The 21876-nt window shown below is 37.7% G+C and overlaps 1 protein-coding gene across 6 annotated transcripts in view; it reads right to left on the reverse strand.

The window, feature by feature from the left end:
- Window positions 1–21876, reverse strand: part of BMPR1B (bone morphogenetic protein receptor type 1B) — a 418867-nt gene that overhangs the window by 218467 nt on the left and 178524 nt on the right. The window contains exon 2 of one of the 6 annotated variants that reach the window (XM_033857383.2): window positions 7827–7927. The exons of 4 other annotated variants lie outside the window; for them this stretch is intronic. The gene's annotated coding sequence lies outside the window, so the exon portion shown is untranslated. Of the gene's footprint in view, window positions 1–7779; window positions 7928–21876 lie in introns of all 6 variants that reach the window. One more of the 6 variants, XM_033857382.2, reaches the window with a different exon arrangement.

Below are 21876 nucleotides of genomic sequence, written 5' to 3' on the forward strand. Positions count from 1 at the left end.
GTGAAGTTATACTGAATAAGAGGTAGAGAAAAACCTTTTAGCCAATGTGCTAAATGACGGTCACCCCTGGTTTCCCCAGTTGTATTATGAAATGTTCCATACATGGGGCCCATGTCATTACTAGATCTGTTAACAGTTTCACAGCTCAGAGCCTGGCTTCATTTGTTAAGCATCAAGCTGCCCTATCACTTGTATAGAGCTGAAAAGGTTGTTATGGTTCATAATGTAAAACTCACCAAAGTGCACAGCTGCTGTTCATATTCTCAAAGAAGTCTGTTATAATAATGATGTCACGGAAAAAGGCTGGAATCTATTACATGTCCCAGACAGCCAAGCCATTCAATCTCTCCAGCCAATGCAGGTATATAGGTTGCACTATAAACATTGCGGTAGCATCACAATAAGGCAAAAAAGTTCAGTACAAAAAAAAAAAAATCACTGAGGGCAGGTGATTAGGACCTATATTTATAGTTCTGTCTTCAGGAAGCTTCACTTAACCACTGGAACTACCCACAAAGCACGAACATCACCATCTAACTGACACCCTACTGTGAACACCAAGCTTTGCAAAAATTACAATATAAATCATCAGGCTCTTGAAGGAAACTATACAAGGTCATCTAAACAAACGAAACAATTTCTCTTTAGCTATAATATGTATCTACACAGGAAGTGTGATAAATTGAATCCTGGCCTCCAGAGAAATGCAAAGCAATAATACATTATTAATTTTAAGAGCTAACCTATGAATTTAAAAACTGCTATCACTTGTTATGGCACAGAATGTTAAGTAGCTCCAGACCCTGGCAGATAGAAGAGAAGATGTACAAAAGAAGGCTGGTTTCCTTATTTTATTATTCTTGTATAACAAGACATACAAACCATTTTCCAAGTGAGAATTTTTAAAGGGATTTTAGAGATATACGAATATTAAATAGTTTCTACTGTATACATCTGCAACATTTTAACTATTTTCATGAAATTAAAAATTAAAGAAAAGAGAAATTTTGAGCATCAAAAGACAACTATTAAAATGATTTCAATGCTCTTGAGATAAGAACAGAGCAGATGCCGAACACTGAAAAAGGCCTAGATTCCAGTTCCAAATCTGCCACTAATTACTTGTTTAACCTTAAACGATTCATTTAACAGCACTCCATTTCAATTCCCTTCACTTTAAAAATGAAAACCATAAGAAATGACAATATATGAAGTTCCACTTCCCCACAATAGTATTTCTCAACCTACAGTCTTCAGGTATGGGAGGACCAAGCCTCTGAATGATGACAGTTCAGCCAGACTTGCTTAGGCAGGGCGCTGTCCTATGCACTGAACACATGTTAATTCATTTAACATTCAAACAAACCTATGTGTTAGGTACTATTATTATTATCCTCATTTACAGGTAAAGACAAGTAGTGAACGGAAGAGTGAGAATTCACATTCAGGACAACCGACTCCGGGGCCAGCTCTTTTCTCCGCCATACGAGACTACTGCATTATACTGAGATATTCTTTGGAATGAAGAGGTCTAGCTGTTTTATTTTCTAGTAATAGGGAAAAGTAAAAGTTTCAGAGTGGAAGGTTTGCTGATTGAGGATACTGCAGTGCTTCAGATCACAGCTGTTCTACAATACAGTACAATATGCGGAGAAAGTATTAGACAATCCCTAGCTCCTAATCAGTTTTATTTTGTTCACAAAATGCAAACATATCCTCAGGGTTGCACATATGACCATTTTATCTGCATGGACATACTCTATCGTATGCCTGCAACTCTAAGGTAAAAATTCTTAACACCCACTTATATTCGGTGTTACACTCTGAGGCTAGAATTCAGTACAATAATGGTATACCATAAAGCGGCAGCAACAGTTAAATGTGATATTAGCTATAAGATGACATTTAAACATAGTATCTGTTACACATAACTACAGTTTGAAAATGAAATGTTTCAACCATGATTATTTATGGCTGAAGGCAAACCCTACTTATGAGCATGAAAATGGCTCTGTTTAATTTACTGCCTATTGAGACTTGTTTCTTTGGTTGATTAATTGTAAGTAAACCAAGAACAGTTTAATCTCAGCAGCATGAAACATAAATATTCTGAAGTTCTAAAGTTTGTTTACTATCTTGACAGGAGTACAATATACTCACAAAATTTCCTACATGTTCCCAGTCAGTTATGATCACTAATCAGTTAACTTCACAGATAGAAAATACCTTACATATTTTTTACTTCTTCATCGAAGTGGTGAAATGTAGAGATTCTTTTCCTCTATTTTAATAGGCCACATAGCTCTAAAATCTCTGAGAATTCCAACTCCTTCACTGCATCTTCACGCAGCTGTGAAAATAAAGTTACTCTGACTGCATTTAAGTTCTTCCTTGCCACAATATAATATACATGCCAAAGTACAGAAGAAGAAAAGAAAAATCAATTGAGCAGCGTCAGGGCTACAGAAAACCAATCCTCATCCTACCGCCTCCTCCTCTTTCTGAAGCAACAACGACAGGCAGGTAGAACTCAAATCCGACTCGCTTTTCTGTCTTCTAGTCCTTCACCTGTGCCAAAGAACTATGTAATCAGAGAACTCCTTTTACAGCAAATAGCCCCTGTACAAGGTAAGCGTGGAAACAGATTCTAAATCATGTGAAACGTTTTGGGCACAGCTGGCAGAACACCTGTTGGGCATGGATGAGTGATGTGTGAAACACAAAACAACAGAAGCAAAGACTGTTCACACAGCTCTCACTGCACACTTTTCAGACAATTTTAAATTTGCTCAAAGACTCTGATGAAAAAGCAACAAACTAGAATTAGATTAACATTTTATTTTTCTTCTTGAGCACAGAAAGCCACGCACTGAAAATAAGCTCCCCAAAACGAATCGTTATCAATTCAATTCAACAATCTCACGGATGTAAGAAAGTACTATAAAATGCTAATTTTTCTTTCTTTTACTTGTTTATGTGGCCCACACCATCTGCTAACTTTCACCATAATTTTTAATCTTTTTAAATGTCTACATTTTACAGACAAAAATGGAAAACCTCTGTAAAGAAAATATTACTTTCAACTTTACTATTTTGAACTACTAAATGTTTACTCAAAGTTAATAACCAGCACTTTTTTTTTCTTTCATCACCTATAGGAGAGCCAGAGTGTACATTTCACAACTAAAGTGTAGAAGGCGTGTAAAGAAAGAACCTAGTTGAATTTCATAAGATTTTTCACCAAACCAAAAAAATAAATAAAATATGGCTTCAATCATTAAAGTTCCAACATTCGAATAAAGCATCTGACTTTCTACCTCTGAGAACTTGTTTCTAACCAATCAATAAGCATCTACTGCATCCTTATAATGTACCTACTACCATGTACCTTAAAATTCAGATCAACTTTTCCACAGGGAGTTGGAAAAAAGCAAGCAGAGAAATCAGTTAACTATCTGTGCCAAAATCCAGTCATTCAAGGATGAAAGCCTTGAGAGGATTATGAAAACGAGAATGCACTTTAGGGGTGAACTCCGGAGATCAAAAGAGGATGAGTAACAGAACTTGGTAATACATTCAATTCAGCATAAAGGAGAGGAACGAGTTTGGTGCGATTACAGTGGCCTTAGTGCATAGCTAACGATATGGTAAAGAAACGCTGAAATGAGTAATAACCTAAGTTGACTAGCAATCCAGCAGCCTCATAGAAATTCAGCCCATACGTATTGTACAACTCAGTAATGTTTACTTCTTCACATGTTCAACACTTGTGATAAAGGCAAAAGAAAAAAATCTTTAAAAACTTAAAGCTCTGGCAAAACTACAGAAATTTTTATCATCAGGAACTATGACATGTTGAAAATATCATAAGCAATGCTGCAGAAGCCTGAATTTATAAGAAGTCAGGTGGAAAAACTAACCAGACCCAGTGTCTGTGTCTTGAACAATTCTTGCTTTGTTATTTCATAAATGTTTGGTTTTTACATCATCATCATAATAACCCCCCCACCATGCATTAGTATTGTTGGCTTCGTTTCTGGACAAAAAAAAAAAGAGGGGGGAGGGTAGTATTAGATTAATTTGTAATAGTATCTGATTCAAAACAAACAATTCAACTTGAAGCACTGACCACACTGACTAACCAGAATACTGTTGAAATTCACCAGGTACTTACAGGACGGCTGGATTCCTTCAATTGTGGCAAAAGTATCCTAAAATGGCTTTGGCTTTCAAACGTGTCACACCAAAACAAGACATTTTCCTAGGTAATATCTAAAAACAGTTATATCAAACTATGAAAATCTGAAAATATAACCACTAACCCTAAAAACTGGAAAATAACAAATGAGATTTTTTGCTACATATTACCAAATTGTGTTAGTAATATGCCACCTCTACCGATTGTTTCCAGCAAGAAATTAAGAGAAAATAAGAAAGCTATGGCTAGATATCAAATGTTAGTTTTCAGTTTGCTTTGGACCTGACTTTAAGTGACAAAGCTTATGAATTTTACAAACTTGACAAAGTAAAGAAACTCATACTACATTAGTCTAGGAAAATTTACAAATGTGCAAGTACAATGGGCCCTCAGGCCCACTTTCAAATTGTAGTTTAAGTTTTCATGACAACCTAATAACATCACAGACCACCATACTGTCAAGAACTATTACTTCTATGTTGAAGAGTTCAGTTATTACCCTGGTTTTAACTCATAGTGTTGGTTACTCCCTAATTATAAAAGCTGTAAAAATTATTCTACCGCAAAGGAGAAGTGTGGGAAAAACTTAAATTTGTAGTTGTAGTTCTTTTTGGCTCACATACAGAATTCTCAATCTATCACTTTAAGCTTCTGGTTCCATCACCAATTTCCTTAATCCTTTGCTGAAAGTTGGTGATTCCCAATTTACGATGCCAGAGTCCTAAAAAAATGTATTCGTCAAACAGTAAAGGGGACACAGTGACTAAAAGTTGAGTTTATGTTATCAGATGGTCTGGGGTCTTGGGCAAAGCTTAAAAACCTCTCTTTGCCCTAGTTTCCCTTCAACATAGGGTTGAGGTAGAAACAGTGTATTGTGGAAATTATGATGTGCTTTAAAAGAGGGTTTGGCATATGGTAAATGTAGCTATTATCAGAGTCTGTCTTTTGGTGCCTAGAAATACGCAGCAACTTGAAGCCACTACTACCTCCCTATGTTTGAAAAGCTATCAATTCAGCACGCTCTAATCCTAAATTGCAAGGACCAAACAGGAGCTTTAAAAATTATAAGTGATTCTGGACTGAGATGGATATAAGTATTTCTTCCTGTTTCTCCCACTAGACAACGACAACTAAAAACTCTGAACATCATCTACAAAATGCACATAGGAAGACTATGGAATGTGCAGAGGAGATGACCAGCCAGGGACCTCAGGACCCAAGGGAAACAACATGGCTTAGAGTTCCCTAACTTTCTTTCTGCCTCACATATCCTAGGCTGAGGCAGCATTATCTTCAATGTACTCAGGAAACTAATAGACAAGTGAGAAATGTACAGTTAAACATTGTGGTTATAGATTTCAGCCTTTAGAGCCCTACATAATTACTTGCTCAATTTGTGAACCTTCTACACCTTCCCACTGGTATTCTCTCTTTTGACTCCCCAGGAAGATGGTTTCTCTCCCATCAAACAGTCGTGCCCCAACTCAGTTTAAACCCTTTCTCACTGTTCCCCTGATAACTAATGAATTTGGCTTGTTTTTGTTATCTCTGGTTTTCTTTTCATTTTCCCCATGAGGGTAAAGAATGTTCTAGACATAACATCTTTGACCCCAGTAAATACTGTTCACAACTATTCTTTAGAAGCAAGCTAAAGAGAGGTCTTACCCCACTGCCATTATAAGATGATTCTGTCAATCATTCCATTTCCTACTTGGGCATCTGCCTGTAGAACTTTATTCAGCCCAGATTCTGTTTCATATGGATTAATCCCTTTCCAATACATACCTAGTATCCACCTCAACTTTCATGCATTGTTCTAATTTCCCCTATTTGATTTTTGGCCCTTTACAAAATAAAAATATTCAACATTTGCCTATACAGTAAACCTATCTAAGACTTACTAAAAATAAGCTAGACAAAACATGCACAGGAAAAGGACTCATCAATCCAATAACCAACACTTTGCTCATGCCTCAGACCACGAACCAACCTCAACTCCCTCACTATCCCATGAAACTTTTATCTAGTCCAAGAACCTTATCTCATAACTTAAACTTGATCTTTGCCCTTCCTCCAAACCACCATGTGTATTATGTGTGTATATGTTAAACTTTCAAAATACACATAATTCCTTTGTATACTATGCTTTATCTTGTGTTCCCAATTATTTCATGTGTTTACATCTTGTGCACCAAATAAAATCACAACCTGATTGAAAACAGGAACTAAATCATATTCTTAGAATTTTTCCTACACTATAAATAGCATGGTGCTAAAACACAAAGCAGTCATCAATTTATTCATTCAGTGCGTGACAGCTGAATCACTGCTAGCTAGTGCGCTGAAGGCTGGGGATGAAGAAGAAAACAGAAGGCGGTGTCTGTCCCCAGAGGGTTTACTGAGTACTGTGAGGGAGCCATGAAAACATTGACATTGAGAATCAAGTCAGAGCTGTAGTCAAGGCATTAGGAGAAGACAGAGGGGAAGAACCAAACTCTGCCAAGGAAAGCATCACAGACGAAAAAATATTTCCTTCAAATAGAATCATGAAGGATAAATAAAACTTCGCCAGGCAAACAAGAGAAGAGGTCGGAATGACATTCCAGAAAGAGGAAGCAGCACTGTGCCAAAGGACAGAATCATGAATGAATGAGCCAGCAGATAAACTGAGGAACCATTAAAAGTCAACAGGCTATAATGTAGGGAGGGAAAGGGCAGTGACAAGGACAGAATGGCAGGTAAGGATTTGATGAAGCTGAAGGGCCCTGTATGCTACAGGATGTAATCCTGGAAGCATTAAAGGTCATGGATGAGAGCGTGGTAGGATCAGATATCCCTGCTGCTCCTGAAACGGTAGACAGTTTGGAAAGGGGAAAAGTAGACAGATGTTAGGAAGCTATTTTAAAGTATAACTGAGAAATGATGAGGATATGAGAAAAGGGGTGCAAGAAATGGAATCATGATCACTGAAAGTATAGGTGTGGACGAAAACAAACTGAGTGAGAAGAGAGGCAAGCCAAGGAAAGACTGTGCGACGTGGACATTTAACATGAATCTTTACTGAAAGTCAAATCCATTCTTAGTTTGTGAATAAATATTTCTTCTATCTTTATAACTGTAGTTCTCAGTGTATGAACAAGAAAAAACAGGCCGAGATGAACATTTGAAAGCCTCAACTGGAAACCAAGTTTATCCACCTACTGATCTTGGAATGTCTTTCAAACACTAAGTGTGCAGAGATAACAGAATTCCGTCTCCCCCACCCACCCCAACCTGTCAAAGTGAAGACACTGCCAACATACCTGTTCATCAAGTTTTCTTTTGAAATGGGTACAAAGAAAATTCACTTCAAGGCAGTAAACAGAGTCTACGTCACTCTTTCTGTTTGGCCTCTATACAACTTGACTTCCTGCCTTCACTAGTACCTCCCCTTTAGCCCCTACCCCAGATTTCAAATTACTGCTTTAACACCTTAACTAACCTTTACGTGACCTGGTTAGACATATGGTGAATTGCCTGTATATAACTTGACACACAAACTCATTTTATGGTTCTTCCCTTAAAATCAATAATTTAATTACCATGAGGTGAAGTATCATGGCAAATCTGACTTGCTTCGGATACCAACCAGATAAACAGGCCACTGATAACTGAAGTAAACAACGTTCTTGATGATTATGCGCAGTGCATCCACGTCAGATACCTTCACTCTCTTGACCACGCTGAAACCTATTAAATAAGTAAATAAATGGAAGAAAATGCAATGTGAGGTTCACATTACATTTCAACAACAACATGCACACAAAACCTAAAACTTTCACTCCACTACTGGAAGCAACATAACTTTAGAAAGGTAAAGCATTTTCCTCTCAAATCATATGCCAGTATCTATTTATTCTGTTCATCCTAATATCCTGTGAGCATCTACTATATCTATGCACTATGCCTTCACTGAAAAGTATATGAAATCTTGCATTTTCCTTTTGGTAAAGTGATTGCCAATAACCGAATGAAAACGCCATCTACCCAAAGGCTACCACCTCATCCTTTAGTTCTCAGCTCTAATACTGCCTCCCTGAAAGCTATTCACTGAATATTTTGGCTACAACAGCATCTCACACATCTTCCAGTCACTCTCTGTCCTTTCAGCTTGTTTCACTGTGTACATAATAAGCAGCCTTGTCTTGAGTTACATTATTACTCTTTGTGTATGACTATTGCTACTGGACCGTAAGCCTCCATAGAGCTGGGAAGCATCAGTCTTGTTCACCACTTTATCAGCAGTGTCTAGAAGAGTGCCTGCCCTGTGCTCAACAGACATTTGGTGGCCTAATGAGTGCTTCCAAATCCACAAACTACCAAAATATTAAAACTCTGCTGTAAATAAAATCCTAACAGAAAAGGGTTTATTTGGTACTTCTGTGAGTTCACAAGACCCAGAGAGATGCATAACCAGACATTGACAGGCTAACATAAACAGATTTTTTTCATTTTGGCTTCTATCCAGCACTGATAGTGAATTCAGTGGCAGTCAAATGTTAACCGCCCTTGAAGAATATTTAAACTGTCTCTAAAATGAAGAAGGGAGAAAAGGAATATAAGGGGAAATAAAATTAATAAAGTTAATCTTCTTACTGATAGAAGCATAAATAGCACAGTCAGGAATTCATAACATAAACACTTTTTTTAAATGTCACTCAAGCGTCAAGTTCCTATTTTTTTCTAGAAGTGACTGTGGTTGTTAATGAGCATACTACACTGGAACAGATAATACAGAAATTGTGGGAGTCTATAAGTTGGCTCCTCTGGAGGTCAGAAGGATATTTGGATCAAATAATGTGAGGGCTTTGTTCAGTACTACTATAAAATATAAAAGAAGAAAACTGAAACAAAAAGGCACACAGAATCTTGTAGTATCTTACTTGGGATAAAGCTACATTTTCAGAATCTGTTTCCTAAAAGAACCCAATATTAATTGCATGTTGATGTGTAAAGCACACAAAAGTTGCATTTTCTCTATTTTGGATCCCAGACTCTCAGTTCTCAAAGTATAGCCCATTGTACATAATTCCCAGGTCAGAGGTGCAGTGGACAAATTAATTAGTCTATTAAGTTTCAGTCGTATCCTGGCACTGATGTTTAGGTTAGCACCTTCAGCAACAAGTTTCTAACATTTAACTATGCTGCCATTTGTTCCTGAGAGAAATTAGGAATGAAGGGGGGAAAAAAAAAACACATAGCTGGGAAAAGTTCCCACTGACCTAAAGGCAGAAACATGCACGTGAGTCCGGAGTAGACTGATGTATTCATAAAAAGGAGAAAAACTTCAGTTGATTAGTTCTTGCTATTTTAAGTGATTAGGAGAAAAATAAATGGCTTCATATTGAAGTGAAATTTAAATAGCATTTAACACTCTACAAAATCAACCTAAAAAACGATGATAATTTGCTATGACTTAGCACTAAAGAGAAACCACTTATTTCATATGACGAATCTGTGAAGTATTTCACGAGATGATTAAATACTTGACTAAATATTTGTGGATGCTAAAAATGACTGAAATGAACCAAATCGCGTATTTGAAAAAATAGACATGAGACACGAACACAAACGCACAGAGGGAAAGAGGGAAAGGGGGGGAGGGAGAGAGAGAACTACCAGTTATCTTTCACCTTATAGCCAATAGCTACTGCAAGGTACATCCAAAAGAACAACATACCAGACATAGTTTGAAATTCAACAGTAAAAGCAAAATTTGTTGATTATCCTAGAGCACAATAGAATCCCTCTGCACTATGTAGGAATTTTCTTTTCTCTTAAATTTTTCCTTTTCTTTTATTCAGTGGGGTCATGGTAAAGTGGAATGTTTTCACAGCATCAGTGACCCAGATGTGTGTAGGATATTAGGCTCTAAAAGCTGTTCTGTGCATGAGAATTGGGTGTTCAGACTGTCTCAGGTATCTCTGAGAACAGTAACAAGAAATGAATGACTCAGTTTCTAATGACACTATCTGTCAAAACAAATATCTGTTATATACTGAGCAACCACACTATGTTAGAACCTGGATACACTTACATTAAAGTGATGTTAAAGACTAGGCCATTTAAAATCCAATCAGAATGCTGGATTACTGAAAAGGCTATCAGAGTAACTGTGGCTTACCATTTTCTCCTGAATATCCTATTATTTGGGCTCTATGAGAGTTTAGGTTCACCTAATTCTCCCCAAACACAGTGCCATTAAATTGAGGATTATTAAAATTTATAATTATATTTCTTAAGAGTTTTTCTTCAGGAAATAATCAGATATGTTCAAATAGAAAAGAGTTCTAGAGGTAAAAAATAATAATAATATTATTTGTAATAGCAAAAAGCTAAAACAATGTCTAACAATAAGAAGATATTTCAATAAATTATGATATAATAGAATATTAAGAAGTCATTGAGGGCTTCCCTGGTGGCGCAGTGGTTGAGAGTCCGCCTGCCGATGCAGGGGACACAGGTTCATGCCCCGGTCCGGGAGGATCCCACGTGCCGCAGAGCGGCTGGGCCCGTGAGCCATGGCCGCTGAGCCTGCGCATCCGGAGCCTGTGCTCCGCAACGGGAGAGGCCACAACAGTGAGAGGCCCGCATACCGCAAAAAAAAAAAAAAAAAAAAAAAGTCACTGAATGTCATGCTTTCAAGGAAAATTTAATGGGACAGAAAAATTCCTAGATTACAGCAGGCACATAAGGAAGAACTGAATAAAAATGCAGTGTACAAAACCTATACAAAAACTATATGCATAGTTTGATTCCAATTTTAATATATATGCACATTATATGAAAACATATTACATATCCATCTTTTGTACATAATATGCACAGTCATACAAAAAAGAGGAAAAAAAGACACACCAACATGTTCACAGAGGTTATCTTTGGGTAGTAGAACTGAACACAACTCTAATCACAAAAATATAATGCTTTTATAATTAGAAACGAGGCTATAGGAGCTACTGTAATAGTTTGAGCCAAGTGGAGTTGACCACAATTGAAGATAATGTTCCTTGTATAAGTCATCAGTGGAACAAAGGATGAGTTAGATATTTCTGAGTGATGTCCCCCTCAACCACTGCCTAAGACCCCCAAGTCCAACCAAGTCCACAAATCGTGATAACCTCCAATACTATCTTTGTCCCAGGTATGATTAATCCCTGTTCTTAAACTGTCTCCTCTTAATATGTGTATTAATCAAATTTCTACTTATCTGTGACATGTATTGTAAAAATGCACAACATTTCTGTATCTATGGCCTTGGAATTTCTTCTCTGAGGCCAAAAAAGGGTGTGTGTGTACGTATATATTTGACAAACTCATTTATTTATGATAAACTACCTTAAACCTGCCTCACATACAGCAATGGATATTTGTACAAGCTCTGCTGAAAAGAATCCCATCCTTCAAACTGACAGTTACAGTTTCCCCAAAACATGTCATTTTAAAAGTGGGTTTTTAAATAGCACTTTGAATCAACACTGCCAACTTTTTAAAGTGTTTAAAAAGATGCAGTTACTCCCTAGATTCTGCTTCTTAAGATAATAAATTATTTTGTGGGCAAAGTCCATTCCAACCTCTCTCTTATAGACAGATTTTTATACCATCATCTGTGTCACCTCTAAGCATCTCCTTGTGTAGTTTTCCTTCCATCATTATGAAATTAAAGCAAACATCACTCTTTTTTGTTCTATTTGTGTGGTTACCATGGTAGTGACCTGAATTTTGCACCTAGGATAAGCCTATTTGGGGCAGGGGAGAGAAGAAAGGGACCAAAAGAATGGAAGAATAAGTTCGGGTAATGGTCAGCACCTTTAAACATTTACTTTTCTCTTGGAACTGCCTTTGGCCAAAATCTATAAAACTATGACCTGACCCTCAGCTTCCCGGCATAAAGTACTTCGGCTTATGATGTGAACACCATGAAACTGGCAAGATCATCAACCCTTTCCCTTGCTCGTAAGAAGAATTAAAATTCTGTTTCTCCCAACCCCAAAATTTCCACCTCGAGCTCCCCCTAAACCTAGTCAGGCCCTGGTTCACAGGTTCTAAAGACCAGACCATGGAAATACCACGCGGTGACTGACAGTCTTTGATGGAAAACAGATGAGACAGGACACACTGCTTGCCTAGCACTTTTAAATGTACGGCTCCCCTTCACTGTCTTTCAGGATGTCACTGTAGGTGACACATGGAAAGAACAGTTAGTGCAAAAGTTTTGTACATTTTCTACTTTCATGGGTTATCTCAGTTGTCCACAAGGTGATTTCCTTGAATATCTGCACCACGTGAACCAACGGTTTGAGGTACTTTCAAAGTTTTTCTCCCCTTAAATGATATCCTTTACAAAGAAAGGCCAACAGATAACAGATAAAGGCCAACAGGCAGCAGATATGATAGAAGAGTGGAAGATGCAAGAGGGCTACAGAAGTTCACCCACAGCCTGCCCACCTACTCTTCAGCTTCCCTACAGGGCTCCTTAGACACCCCTCAGAATTCCAGAGCCCTGAGGGACACAATTTGAAAACCAAGTAAACAGATTCTGCCCTTGCAAATCTCAGAGTTAATATTCACAGTGCTGACTATTCTAAAAGCCCATGACACACATCATTTAAAACTTTAAAATTCAGAAGCTGTCACTAATTTTTTCAGCAATATTTTACTCCATTGTTACGAGGAAAATTATGTCATGATGGCATTTTTAAATCTGAGGGATCATAAAAGTAATAGGCCCAAGTTCTTAAAAATGCATTATGTCTTCTTAAATTGCTTCAGAGGAAAAAAACACTATATTTCTTGTAATTAGCTAATTAACTATAAAGCATAAAGTCACGTGAAATCTTATTAGATAATAGAAATTGTTGTAGTAGTTTCAGAAAGGAAAAGAAAAATAAGCTATGATCCTCATACATCCCAACTAGCTAAATAAGATATCTAGAAACTTAATACATCCTGCCTCACTTTTGCTGAGTCCTCATAAAACTGACAAAACACAAGACAGAGTAAAGATTTAAAGAGTCAATAAAAACGTTCTTTAAAGTACTCTGAATACCTTAAGTGTTATAATAAGACCTCATTTCAAAGAAACATGGTTGAATGCCATGAAAATTTAATTCTATTATATCCCCTCAAGAGACAGTCCCTTGAGATATTAGCATTTAATGACTTCTTACTTGAAAACACACCATTTAATAGCTCCTACCACACTACATTGTAATTGTTTGTTGATGGCTTTTTAAAATTATTTGTACTTGTGAAACTTCTCACTAGGCAATAAGGTACTTGCGAGTTGAATGTAGGTTTTATTGATCTTAGTTTGGTTACTCATTAATTCATTCAACATTCTTATTGTATATCTATTAGCCATATGCTAAATACAATAAGTACATATGGAAAAAAGCCACAGTCCCTAATCTATCAATACTTAAAAAAAAAAAGTTTAAGAAAGAAAAAGAAAACAAATGATTGCAGTTTACTGTCTTAGAGTTAAACACTGTGCCACAGGAGCACAGGGAAGGGACAGAGGGCTCACCTGGAAGAGCAGGGAACAGGGCAGGTCTGAGCTCCAGGGGAACAGGTTCTGACGACTACTGGCAGTTAACCACACAACACATGATGAAATACAAAATCCAAAGACTGAAGCAGCACCATATATCAAGAGCCTCATGCGCCATACTGAGGATTTTGTACTTTATTCTGTGGAACCATTCAAGAACAAGTTTTAGAAAAGTCACTTTGACTATAAAACAGATACCAGAATGGAAGAAGCAAAACCAGTTGCAGGGAGACCAGTTAAGAAGGCAGTTATGGTGATTCAACTGAGAAATGATGGAGTCCTTAACTAAGGCTGTAGTAATCAAAATAGAGAATGGTAGGCACACTCAAGAAGTATTACGGAAATAGAACAGGTAGGATTTAAAAACGGAGTTGAGGAAACAGACGGCAGTCAAAACTCCATGGACAACTCATCAGTTTCTGGTTTTGGCAACAGGGTTTCCTAAGATAAAGAACATAGAAAAAGAAGCAAATCTGGGCGGGGCGGGGGGGGCAAAAAAACGTCAAAAACACCTTAAAAACCACTGGTTCACTTGATGCAAATATTCAAGGAAATCACCTTGTTGACAACTGAGAAAACCCATTCCAAGGGGGATCTGTAGAAATTGTACAATACAAGAGGGTTTGGCGTGTGTGGAGGAGACCTGTTCTGGGAACAGGAATATCAGTGCCATCAGTATTTAATAATGGTAAATGAAGTCATAGAAGTATACGGAGTGAACCAGGAGAGGGCCAGCAAAGAAAGCCTCAGAATAAACTCCAGGGAGCAACAAAAATGGAGGCAGAGGAAGTGGAGAAACCTGTAAAGGAAACGGAAGCAGCAGCACAGGTGGTAATAAGTGAGTTAGGAGAGTGCAGAGTACAGAGTATTGAGAAGGGAACACCTAAGTGTCAAATGATCCTGCGATACTGCAAAAGGATTAGAAAGAGGCCAACAGACTTTGCAACAAGAGGTAATTCATGACCTTTGCAAAGACAGTTTCAGCAGTGAGATAACAGAGTAATACAAAAGTTACTGAAGGGGCTTCCCTGGTGGCGCAGTGGTTGAGAGTCCACCTGCCGATGCAGGGGACGCAGGTTCGTGCCCTGGTCCGGGAAGATCCCACATGCCGCGGAGCGACTAGGCCCAGTGAGCCATGGCCGCTGAGCCTGCGCATCCGGAGCCTGTGCTCCGCAACGGGAGGGGCCACAACAGTGAGAGGCCCGCGTACCGGAAAAAAAAAAAAAGTTACTGAAGAACAAATATGATGTGGAAATAGAGAAAACTGCATAGGTCCTGGAACATATTAAATGTTCCAACTGTTCCTAATTTACACTTCTCCACTGCATGTCACCCTGTCCAAGTTTTTAAACTATGCCACAATCCCCCAAGGCAATACCAAACGAATGTTTATAATGATGGCTTTGACTACAATTGAAACCTCAGTGGGAAGTAAGAGAAGTGCTCTAAGACACTCCCTGTGTTATTTGGGAATCTCTTAAACCATTACCTAAGCCAAGTTTCATGTTCCTCAGTCTAAGGAAGCTGGAATTGTGAGGAGGCACTGGCTTTGGTAGATTTTAAGTACATGTGTTATGAAAACTATTCAATGAGTTGTGTCATAAATCATTTTGGTTTTTTTGAATGAATCTTAAGGGAATAAATAAAGTCACTTTACCCCCATCTAAAACATTTGGAAAATACAGGCATAGCTCATTTTATTGCACTTTTCTTTATTGTGCTTCACAGATATTTTATTTTTTACAGAATGAATGTGGCAACCCTGCATTGAGCAAGTCTATCAGCACCATTTTTCCAGCAGCTTTTGCTTACCTCATGTCTCTGGCACATTTTGGTAATTCTTGAAATATTTCAATTTTTTTCATTATTATTATTTTTGTTATGGTGATCTGTGATTAGTGATCTTTGATGTTACTATCCTAATTGTTTTGGGGCACCATGAACCATGCCCATATAAGATGGCAAACGATCAATCGACGTCGTATGTGTTCTGAACACTCCACCAACTGGCCATTCTCCCACCACCAGTCTCCCTCTCTTTGGATCTCCCTATCCTCTGAGACACAACAGTATTGAAATTGGGCCAATTATTAACCCTACAATGGCCTCTAAGTTTTTAAGTGAAAGAAAAAGTTGCAAGCCTCTCACTTTAAACCAAAAGCTAAAATGAATGAGCTTATTGAACAAAGCATGTTGAAAGCCAAAACAGGTGGAAAGCTAGGCCTTTTGTGTCAAACAGCCAAGCTGTGACTGCAAAAAGTTCGTGTAGGAAATTGAAAGTGCTACTCCAGTGAACACACATGAATAATAAGAAAACAAAACGCCTTATTGCTGATATGGAGAAAGTTTTAGTGGTCTAGATAGATCAAACTAGCCACAACATTTCCTTAAACCAAAACCTAATCCAGAGCAAGGCCTTAAGTCTCTTCGAATCTATAAATCCTGAGAGAGGTGAGGAAGCTGTGGAAGAAAAGTCTGAAGCTAGCAGAGGTTGGCTCGTGAGGTTTAAGGAAAGAAATCATCTTCATAACATAGAAATTCAAAGTGAAGCAGCAGGTGCTGATGTAGAAGCTGCAGCAACTTGTCCAGAAGATCTAGCTAAGATAATTCATGAAGGCGGCTATACAAAACAACAGATTTTCAGTGTAAGGAAACAGCCTTCTACTGGAAGAAGACGCCATCAATGACTTTCACAGCTAGAGAGAAGTCAATGCCTGCCTTCAAAGCTTCAGAGGAGAGGCCAATTGTCTTGGTAGGAGCTAACGCAGCTGGTGACTTTAAGTTGAAGCCAATGCTCACTTAACATTTCGAAGGTCACACGGTCTTAAGAATTACACTAAATCTATTCTGCCTGTACTCCATAAATGGGACAAAGCCCAGATGACAGCACATCTGTTTACAATATGGTTTACTGAATAATTTAAGCCCACTGTTAAGACCTACTGCTCAGAAAAAAAAAAGATTGCTTTCAAAATATAACTGCTCATTGACAATGAACCTGGTCACTCAAGAGCTCTAATGGAGATGGACAAGGAGATTCGTGGTGCTTTCATGCCTGCTAACACAACCACCATTCTGCAGCACATGGATCGCCCAGTCATTTTGACTTTCAAGTCTTATTTAAGAAATATATTCCATAAGGCTAAAGCTGCTATAGATAGTGATTCCTCTGGTGGATCTGGGCAAAGTCAACTGAAAACCTTCTGGAAAAGATTCACCATTCTAGATGCCGTTAAGAACATCTGTGATTCAAGGGAAGAGGTCAAAATAACCACATTTACAAGAATTTGGAAGAAGCTGATTCCAACCCTCATGGATAAAGACTTCAGTGGAAGAATGAACTGCAGATATGGTAGAAATATCAAGAAAACTAGAATTCCAAGTGGAGCCAGAAAAAGTGACTGAATTGCTGCAATCCCATGACAAATCTTTAATGGATGAGGAGTTGCTTCTTACGAATGAGCAACGAAACTGGTTTCTTGAGATGGAATCTATTCCTGGTGAAGATGCTGTGAAGACTGTTGAAACAACAAAGGATTTAGAATACTACATAAACTTAGTTGATAAAGCAGTGGCACAGTTTGAGAGGACTGACTTCAATTTTGAAAGCAGTTCTACTGTAGGTAAATTGCATGCTACAGAGAAATCATTCATGAAAGGAAGAGTCAATCAACCTGGCAAACTTCATTGTTGCCCTGCTTTAAGAAACTGCCAGAGCCACCCCCAAATTTAGCAACTAACACCCGTGGGTCAGTCAGCAGCCATCAACGTCAAAGCAAGAAAGACCCTTTACCAGCAAAAGTATTACAACTCGCTGCAGGCTCAGATGACGCTTAGCACGTTTTAGTGATAACATATTTTTTAATTAAGGTATATACATTTTTTTAGACATAATGCTATTGCATGCTTAACAAACTGCATGTATAGTACAAACGTAACTTTTATATGCACTGGGAAACAGAAAAATCATGTGACTCAATTTATTGCAATATTCACTTTATGGCAGTAGTCTGGAACTGAACCCGCAATATCTTCAAGATACGCCTGTATGTCAAGTGTAAAACATATAAAATACAAATATAATATCAAACTAAATGATGCCATGGGTTCTGTGTAACTTAATAAAGTTACCCCAATTCATTGTTCAATTCATGATTATTAAATATCAATGGCAGGACAGGAAGTACTTATTATGAGTTCACTTGTCTGCTTATATTACCCATTACACATTTCAGTGAGGTCTAGGAGCTTTTAAGAATTAAAGAATTGCGGACTTCCCTGGTGGTGCAGTGGTTCGATCCTGCCAATGCGGGGTACATGGGTTCGATCCCTGGTCCAGGAAGACCCCACATGCCACAGAGCAACTAAGCCCATGTGCCACAACTATTGAGCCTGCACTCTAGAGCCCAAGAGCCACAATTACTGAGCCTGCGTGCCACAACTACTGAAGCCCACATGCTCTAGAGCCCGCACACAGCAACTACTGAGCCCATGTGCTGCAACTGTAGCCCATGAACCTACAGCCTTTGCTCCACAACAAGAGAAGCCACCCCAATGAGAAGCCTGTGCACAGCAACGAAGACCCAACACAGCCAAAATCAAAATTTTTTTAAAAATTATAAAAAAAAGAATTAAAGAATTCCATGTTATCATTTGTAAATAAAATTGATACATCAAAGGGCTTATAAAGATATAAGCAGGTAAAGTAGCTGGTATAAACCAAAGATCAAAAAGCAAAAGCAAGGATCCAATTTTACACATCTTCCAAATATGTTCTAGTACCTATGGCCAAAAGGGAATAGTGCCTGAGGTAGGCGAAACAGGTGAAGGAGGTCAACTATATGGTTATGGAGGGTAATTAAACTTGTGGTGGTGATCACCTTGTAATGTATACAGATGTTGAATTATAATGCTGTACACCTGAAACATACAATAAAAAAAGAAAAAAGTACTCCTAGCCAGATGTTTATTTCCACAGCACCTGGCTGAACAATAGTCTCCTCTTGTTTTACTGTAGAACTTCTCGAAAAAAAATTTAAGCCTTTCATTTGCATGAGAACACAGCAAGAGGTGGACCCCACCTACTGCTGTCACAGAAGAATCATTCAGATATTAGACTGAGGTCTCAAATCTTTGAACTGTTCTTAGTTTACCAAGGTTAAAACGCAACTGGTCTGTTCATAGCAGCACTTTTTACAATAGCCAAGACATGCAAGCAAGCTACACGTCCATCGACAGATGAGTGGATAGAGAAGATGCGGTATATACATACAATGGAATATTACTCAGCCATAAAAAGAATGAAATAATGCCATTTGAGCAACATGGATGGACCCAGAGACTACCATATAAGTGAAGTAAATCAGCCAAAGAAAGGTAAATATCATGATATCACTTATCTGCAGCAGCTAAAAAAAAGGATACAAATAAACTTATTTACAAAGCAGAAACAGAATGACAGACATAGAAACAAACTTATGGTTACCAAAGGGTAAGGGGGAAGGGATAAATTAGGAGTTGGGGATTCACAGATACACACAACTACATATCAAATAGATAACCAACAAGGACCTACTGCATAGCACAGGGAACTATATTCAATATCTTGTAAATAACCTATAATGGAAAAGAACCTGAAAAAGAAGATATAGAGATATAGTATATATATCTACGTATATAGTACATAATATATAGTATAGTATATAGATATATATACTACATATATCTATATTTATATAATTGAATCACTTTGCTGTACACCAGAAACTACCACATTATAAATCAACTATACTTCAAGAAAAAATAATAAATTTTAAAAAGATATTAAAAAAATGTAATTGGACAAGCCTCTTAGATAGCTTCATCCACCAGACGGCAGACAGCAGAAGCAAGAACTACAATCCTGCAGCCTGTGGAACAAAAAACACATTCACAGAAAGACAGACAAGATGAAAAGGCAAAGGGCTATATACCAGATAAGTGAACAAGATAAAACTCCAGAAAAACAACTAAATGAAGTGGAGATAGGCAATCTTCCAGAAAAAGAATTCAGAATAATGATAGGGAAGATGACTCAGGACCTCAGAAAAAGAATGGAGGCAAAGATCAAGAAGATGCAAGAAATGCTTAACAAAGATCTAGAAAAATTAAAGAACAAACAGAGATGAACAATACAATAACTGAAATGAAAAATACACTAGAAGGAATCAACAGCAGAATAACTCAGGCAGAAAAATGGGTAAGTGACCTGGAAGACAGAATGGTAGAATTCACTGCTGTGGAACAGAATAAAGAAAAAAGAATGAAAAGAAATGAAGACAGCCTAAGAGACCTCTGGGACAACATTAAACACAACAACACTCACATTATAGGGGTCCCAGAAGGAGAAGAGAGAGAGAAAGGACCCGAGAAAATATATGAAGAGATGAGAGTCGAAAACTTCCCTAACATGGGGAAGGAAATGGTCACCCAAGTCCAGGAAGTGCAGAGAGTCACATACAGGATAAACCCAAGTAGAAACATGCCGAGACACATAGTAATCAAATTGGCAAAAACTAAAGACAAAGAAAAATTATTGAAAGCAGCAAGGGAAAAACGACAAATAACATACAAGGGAATTCCCATAAGGTTAACAGCTGGTTTCTCAGCAGAAACTCTACAAGCCAGAAGGAAGTGGCATGACATACTTAAAGTGATGAAAGGGAAGAACCTACAACAAAGATTACCCGGCAAGGATCTCCTTCAGATTCCACAGAAAATCAAAAGCTTTACAGACAAGCAAAAGCTAAGAGAATTCACCACCAACAAACCAGCTCTACAACAAATGCTAAAGGAACTTCTCTAAGTGGGAAACACAAGAGAAGAAAAGGACCTACAAGAACAAACCCAAAACAATTAAGAAAAAGGTCATAGGAACATAAATATCGATAATTACCTTAAAAGTGAATGGATTAAATGCTCCAACCAAAAGACACAGGCTTGCCAAATAGATACAAAAATAAGACCCATATATATACGCTGTCTACAATAGACCCACTTCAGACCTAGGGACACATACAGACTGAAAGTGAGGGGATGGAAAAAGATATTCCATGCAAATGGAAATCAAACGAAAGCTGGAGTGGCAATCCTCACATCAGATAAAATAGACTTTAAAATAAAGAATGCTACAAGAGACAACGAAGGACACTACATAATGATCAAGGGATCAATCCAAGAAGAAGATATAACAATTATAAATATATATGGACCCAACATAGGAGCACCTCAATACAGAAGGCAACTGCTAACAGCTACAAAAGAGGAAATCGACAGTAACACAGTAATAGTGGGGGACTTTAACACCTCACTTACACCAATGGACAGATCATCCAAACAGAAAATTAATAAGGAAACACAAGCTTTAAATGACACAAAAGACCAGATAGATTTAACTGATATTTACAGTACATTCCATCCAAAAACAACAGATTACACTTTCTTCTCAAGTGCGCACAGAAGATTTTCCAGGATAGATCACATCTTGGGTCACAAATCAAGCCTCAGTAAATTTAAGAAAATTGAAATCATATCAAGCATCTCTTCTGACCACAATGCTATGAGATTAGAAATCAATTACAGGGAAAAAAGCATAAAAAACACAACACATGGAGGCTAAACTAAATAACCAAGAGATCACTGAAGAAATCAAAGAGGAAATCAAAAAATACCTAGAGACAAATGACAATGAAAATACGACGATCCAAAACCTATGGGATGCAGCAAAAGCAGTTCTAAGAGGGAAGTTTAGAGCTATACAAGCCTACCTCAAGAAACAAGAAAAATCTCAAGTAAACAACCTAACATTACACCTAAAGGAACTAGAGAACGAAGAACAAACAAAACCCAAAGCTAGCAGAAGGAAAGAAATCATAAAGATCAGAGCAGAAATAAATGAAATAGAAACAAAGAAAACAATAGCAAAGATCAATAAAACTAAAAGCTGGTTCTTTGAGAAGATAAACCATTAGCCACACTCATCAAGAAAAAGAGGGAGAGGACTCAAATCAATAAAATTAGAAATGAAAAAGGAGAAGTTACAACAGAC

This window comes from Tursiops truncatus, chromosome 5 (genome assembly GCF_011762595.2).
Source record: "Tursiops truncatus isolate mTurTru1 chromosome 5, mTurTru1.mat.Y, whole genome shotgun sequence".
Taxonomy (NCBI): domain Eukaryota; kingdom Metazoa; phylum Chordata; class Mammalia; order Artiodactyla; family Delphinidae; genus Tursiops; species Tursiops truncatus.